The sequence below is a fragment of the Triticum dicoccoides genome, chromosome 2B (genome assembly GCF_002162155.2).
Source record: "Triticum dicoccoides isolate Atlit2015 ecotype Zavitan chromosome 2B, WEW_v2.0, whole genome shotgun sequence".
Taxonomy (NCBI): domain Eukaryota; kingdom Viridiplantae; phylum Streptophyta; class Magnoliopsida; order Poales; family Poaceae; genus Triticum; species Triticum dicoccoides.
In genome coordinates, this window is record NC_041383.1 from 590,784,630 (window position 1) to 590,791,404 (window position 6,775).

Consider the following 6,775-nt stretch of genomic DNA (forward strand, 5'->3'; position numbering starts at 1 on the left):
AGCCTGATTGTAGATGTTCGATAGCTTAGGTTTGCGAAAATGAGGACATTGGAGTCGTATGCTCGCCAGAAGAAGAACTTGGAGTTGTGGAAATGGTGCCGCTGGCATGCATTTTTCGTAGCCCCATCCACCCCACCTCTCGTGTCTTTTCATTTCCTCTTCAAATTTGAATCTATTGTATCTTTTGAACTGTCCACTTTTTTTTGCACATTTGTGTTCGTTGCAACAAGTACTTTTGAAGAAGAACGATTTTGAATATTTTTTTATTTTTTTACTAAGTTTCAATGTTAAAACTTAGTAGTGGTAATATTAAGTTTTTACTAAGTTTCACATGGTTTCATTTGCTTTTAGAGTGTAGGGCTTATGGTTAAATTTAGTTTGTAAAACTTGGTGAATGTATCAATTGTTCCTATCAAGTTTTGTTAGTTGAAACTTGACGAAGTTTTTTAAAAAATTCAAAACATATTGAAAAGTGGTATTGTTTTAAAGCACTCATCAGAAGAAATATGAAATATGCAAACGAAATATAAATTGAACTTTTGGTTCAAAAGATATAACAAATTCAAGAAATTAAAGCTTGGGAGGTGGTGCACCAAGGGGTGCCCCCCAAGCCCTAGCCGCACCAAGTTAACTTGGGCGCAAGGCCTAAGGGGCGCCCTTATTAGGACTTAAGGCCCATGCTGCTGCCCCTATAGGGGCTCCAGGGCGCCTCTTTAATCCTAGGGGGCTCCGAGAAAATTTTCGAAGCCCCCCTACGCAATTATACATCTTTCAAAAACTTTTCCACCTTCTCGATTTTATCTGTGTTTCTTCGAAACACTTCCGATTCTCTCTCAAAACAATTTATGTTACCTTACCTCTGAAACTTTTCTAGTGATATTCTCCGAAGCTCCTAAATCAGTTAGCACTCAACAAATCGAAGACCCTTAAGCATGTGACCCTACAGATTCCGTGAAATATAGAAATGACCAAAACACCTTTCATTCAATGATCAATAGCAGAACCGTGGACTTCCATATTGACTCCTATATCCCCACGAATGATGATCGAGTGAACCTGTAGCTACCACATGTTATTCCTTTTGCTTTGCGATACTTTACAAAACCCGAGGTGAGATGTATCGGCATCCTCGTGAGTCAACTCATGATCACTATGCCAGTGTCCTCGTTATTGGTTTTGTTCTCATTGTCTCATTCCCGTGTGTCGGCATCCCTGTGCAATTCACGCTCTGTCTGAACAGATGATGATGGATATCGTCACACCGAGAGGGTCCTAAGAATATCTCTCCATCGTCGGAGGAACAAATCCCAGTCTCAGGTTTCTAGTCCCTTGTCATACGTTTTTGATGAACTTGTAAGTTCCCGTTATGACCACCCTGTTGAAGTATGAAGTGACTCGACACTATCATGGTCTAAGGAATATGCATACATTATTTCTCTCGTGTTATAGACTATGGACTTGTGATGAAATCGTCTCCTAGTATAACATACAACAAGGATTAATTCAAAGCAAGTGTTCTTCTAACATCGTTCCCTTAATATTGCTGACATCATTATTACACTTAACTTGTGCCTATGATTAGGAAGACATAACCATCATGCAACAATTGAGTTAGTCCTAGAGGCAAGACTGGGAATCTATTTTACCATTTATTATTCTACATGTGCACATGAGTTTTTCTGTGAGCCTCATGGTTATTGCAGACTCGAAAACCATTGTAGTTATAACATAGAACATAAACATTAATTATAAACTTGGAAATGAATAATAACACAATTATTATTTCCTCTAGGGCATATTTTCAACAGTCTCAACTTGCACTAGAGTCAATAATCTACTCTTGGTAACTTATTTTACACCAATGGTAATCGTGTGTTGTTCATGTGTTGCTCTTTGTAGAGGCTTCGTCATTGGGTCTAGCAAGTTCCGATCCATGTGAATTTTGGGTACTTCACAAAACCCTTATCTAGATGATCTTGGATAACGTGATACTTGCACTCAATATGTCTGGACTTTTGGTGGGACCTTGGCTCCTTTGCCCGAGCCACAACACCACTATTATCACAATAGGGCTCCATTGGGTTCAATGCGCTTGGAAACACACCTAGTTATTCAAGAAACTTCTTGATCTAGACCGTCTCCTTCGAAACTTCTGAAGCTCTCACCTCCATCGTAGAATCCGCAACAACATTCTACTTAGAACGCTTCCAACACACTACACCACCCTTGACTGTGAAAATGTAGCATAATTGAGATTTATAGTCATCTTTATCAGCCATGAAGCTAGTATCATTGTAATCATTACAATGAGCTCTTCACCACCTCCATAGACAAGGAGGAAATCCTTAGTCCTTGATATGTCTCCAATGTATCTATATTTTTGATAGTTTCATGCTATTATATTATCAATCTTAGATGTTTTATATACATTATTATGCTATTTTATATCACTTTTTGGGACTAACCTATTAACCTAGTGCCAGCTGTAGTTTTTTTCCTTGTTTTTGCCTTTACATAATATCAATACCAAATGAAGTCCAAATGGAACAAAACTTTTTGACGATTTTTCTTGGACCACGAGACACCTTGGAAGCTTCGGGAGGAGGCCAGAAGGGCCACGAGATAGCCACAAGCTCAGGGGGCACGCCCTAGGGGGCGCGCCCTAGGGGCACCCCCGAGCTTGTGGGCCCCTCGTGGAACTTCCAACCCTAATTTTTCTTCTATAAATACCCAAATATTCCCTGTAGACCAAGGGCGCACGAAAAATACTTTTTTGCCATCGCAAGCTTCTTTCCTCGTGAGATCCCATCTTGGGGCCTTTTTTGGTACTCCGCCAGAGGTGGATTCGATCACGGAGGGCTTCTACATCAACCTTGGTGCCCTTTCGATGATGTGTGATTAGTTTACCACAGACCTACGGGTCCATAGCTAGTAGCTAGATGGCTTATTCTCTCTCTTTGATCTTCAATACAATGTTATCCTCGGTGTTCTTGAAGATCTATTCAATGTAATCTTCTTTTGTGGTGCGTTTGTTGACATCCAATGAATTGTGGGTTTATGATTAGATTATCTATGAAGATCATTTGAGTCTTTTCTGAACTCTTTATGCATGATTTATATAGCTTTGTATTTCTCTCTGGTCTATTGATTTGGTTTGTCCAACTAGATTGATTTTTCTTGCAATGGGAGAGGTGCTTTGTAATGGTTTCAATCTTGCGGTGCTCAATCGCAGTGAAAGAAGGGGATATGCCATGTATTTGTATTGTTACCATTAAGGATAAAAAGATGGGGTTTATTCATATTGATTGGATCTATCCCTCTATATCATGTCATCTTGCTTAAGGCGTTACTCCGTTCTTGTTAGCTTAATACACTAGAGCATGCTGGATAGCGGTCGATGTGTGGAGTAATAGTAGTAGATCCAGGAAGGAGTCGGTCTACTTGTCTCGGACGTTATGCCTATAGACATGATCATTGCCTTGGATATTGTCATAATTATTCGCTTTTCTATCCATTTCTCAATAGTAATTTGTTTATCCACCGTATGCTTTCTTTCAAGAGAGAAGCCTCTAGTGAAAATTATGGTCCCCGGGTCTATTTTTATCATATTATTTTCATATCTACAAAATCAAAAACCCAAAAATACCCTGCTGCAATTTATTTAATTTTATATTCTTTTGCACTTTTACTTATCTTTAATATCCATCTCTATCAGATCTCATCCTTGCAAGTAACCGTGAAGGGATTGACAACCCCTTTATCGCATTGGGTGCAAGTATCTGTTTGTTTGTGTAGGTGCGATAATTGGAGACTTGTGTGTTCCTCCTACTGGATTGATACCATGCTTCTTAACTGAGGCAAATACTTACCTCTACTTTGTTGCATCACCCTTTCCTCTTCAAGGGAAAAACCAACGCATGCTCAAGAAGTAGCAGGAAGAATTTCTGGCGCCGTTGCCGGGGAGGATCTACATCAAGCCTACCAAGTACCTATCGTAAACTCTCATCTCTTGCATTTACATTATTTTCCATTTGCCTCTCATTTTCCTCTCCCCAGCTTCTAAAACATTTTCAGAAAAATAAAAAAAAATTTGCCTTTTTATTTGTCTTCTTCCCGTTTGCCTTTTTTGTGTTTGCTTCTTTGTTTGCTCGCTTGTTTTTCCTTCATGACTCAAAAACAAAACAGAAACAAGAAAAATAAACATAACTATGGATCCACTTAAAGTTTTCTACTTAGATCATCTTCGATCCATTTGTGCTCATGCTGAAACCCCAACTAGTCTAGTTGAGGGAAAATCATTAGATGAGCATGCTCATTTTATGCGTCATCGTTTATCTCCGAAAGGAAGACTCTTATGGAATCAAATAAATTATTTGCGATGCTATGCTTGGAAGCTATATGAGTTTACCACAGACCTAAGGGTCCATAGCTAGTAGCTAGATGGCTTCTTCTCTCTCTTTGATCCTCAATACCATGTTCTCCTCGATGTTCTTGGAGATCTATCCGATGTAATCTTCTTTTGCGGTGTGTTTGCCGAGATCCGATGAATTGTGGCTTTATGATCAGTTTATCTATGAATATTATTTGAATCTTCTCTGAATTCTTATATGCATGATTTGATACCTTTGTATTTCTATTCGAATTATCGGTTTGGTTTGGCTAACTAGATTGGTTCTTCTTGCAATGGGAGAGGTGCTTAGTTTTGGGTTCAATCTTGCGGTGATCTCACCCAGTCACAAAGTAGGGTAGCGAGACACATATTGCATTGTTGCCATCAAGGGTAAAAAGATGGGATTTTCATCCTATTACTTGAGTTATCCCTCTACATCATGTCATCTTACTTAAGGCGTTACTCCGTTCTTATGGACTTAATACTCTAGATACATGCTGGATAACAGTCGATGTGTGGAGTAATAGTAGTAGATGAAGGCAGGAGCCGGTCTACTTGACACGGACATGATGCCTATATTCATAATCATTGCTTTGGATATTGTCATAACTTTGCGCTTTTCTATCAGTTGCTCGACAGTAATTTGTTCACCCATTGTATTATTATCCTTCAAGAAAGAAGCCTCTTGTGAAACCTATGGCCCACGGGTCTATTTTACATCATATATTTTCAGATCTATAAACAAAAAAACCCTAAAATACCTTGCCACAATTTATTTGTTTTTACTTTGTTTTACGTTTTAGTAATCTTTTATATCTATCTTTATCAGATCTCACCTTTGGAAGTGACCGTGAAGGGATTGACACCCCTTTATCACGTTGGGTGCAAGTGTTTGATTGTTGGGATAATTAGATTTATGCCCCTAGTTGTGTCCCACTCGTCCGTTTTACCCCTAATTTCCAAAAGTCGCCGGTTCTTTCCAAGTCACTTTGCTCCTCTTATGCTTTTGCCCTTTGACTGTTTGACCGCCAGTTTGAAAACCTCATAACTAATTCATACTAAATCATAAAAATGCAAATAAGATACCATAATGTTTAGAAAAACATCACATATGTCAATGTCATTTGCATTCATGAAAAAGTGTTGGAAAGTGCCCATCCGAGTTTTAGCTCTTATGCTACCACCATGAATAGTAAAATCTAAAAAAAATTCAAAAAAATTGGTGGCAAAGAATGACAAATGTTTTAAGTGCTTGCCAAGTTTCATCAGGGAACGGCATTCGTGGAAGTCGTGGCAAAAAAAAAACAATCAGCACTCCAAAATAGATTTTCTTTTGCTACAACTTCTACGAATGTCGTTCCCTAATGAAACTTGGCAAGCACTTAGAACATTTTTCGTTCGTTGCCACCATATTTTTTTGAATTTTTTTTGCATTTTTTTAGATTTATCTATTCATGGTGGTATCAAAAGAGCTAAAACTCGGATGTGCACTATCCAACACTTTTTTCATGAATGCAAATGACACTGACATATATGTGATGTTTTTCTGAACATTTTGGTATATTATTTGCATTTTTATGATTTAGTATGGATTAGTTATGAAGTTTTCAAACTAGCGGTCAAACGGTCAAAGGGCAAAAGCATAACAGGAGCAAAGTGACTTGGACAGAACCGGTGACTTTTGGAAATTAGGGGTAAAACAGACAAGTGGGACACAACTAGGGGCATAAATCTAATTATCCCTTGACTAGATTGATACCTTGGTTCTTAACTGAGGGAAATACTTATCTCTACTTTGCTGCTCACCCTTTCCTCTTCAAGGGAAAAACCAACGCAAGCTCAAGAAGTAGCAGGAAGAATTTCTAGCGTCGTTGCCAGGGAGATCTACATCAAGTCTGCCGAATATCCATCATAAACTCTCATCTCTTGCATTAGATTATTTGCCATTTTCCTCTCATTTTCCTCTCCCCCACTTTTAAAACGTTTTCAGAAAAATAGAAAATATTTGCCTTTTTATTTGCCCTTCTTCCGTTTGTCTCTTTGTTTGCTTTTTGGTTGTTTGTGTGCTAGATTGCTTGCTTTATCATGATGACTCAAGAGAATACCAAGTTGTGTGACTTTTCTAATACTAATAATAATGATTTTAGTACTCCAATTGCTCCCGCCACTAGTGCGGAATCTTATCAAATTAATGCCGCTTTGCTGAATCTTTTATGAAAGATCAATTTTCCAGCCTTCCTAGTGAAGATGCCGCATCCCATCTAAATACTTTAATTGAGTTGTGTGATATGCACAAGAAGAAAGATGTGGATAACGATATTGTTAAATTGAAGCTATTTCCGTTCTCACTACGAGATCGTGCTAAAATTTGGTTTTCATCTTTGC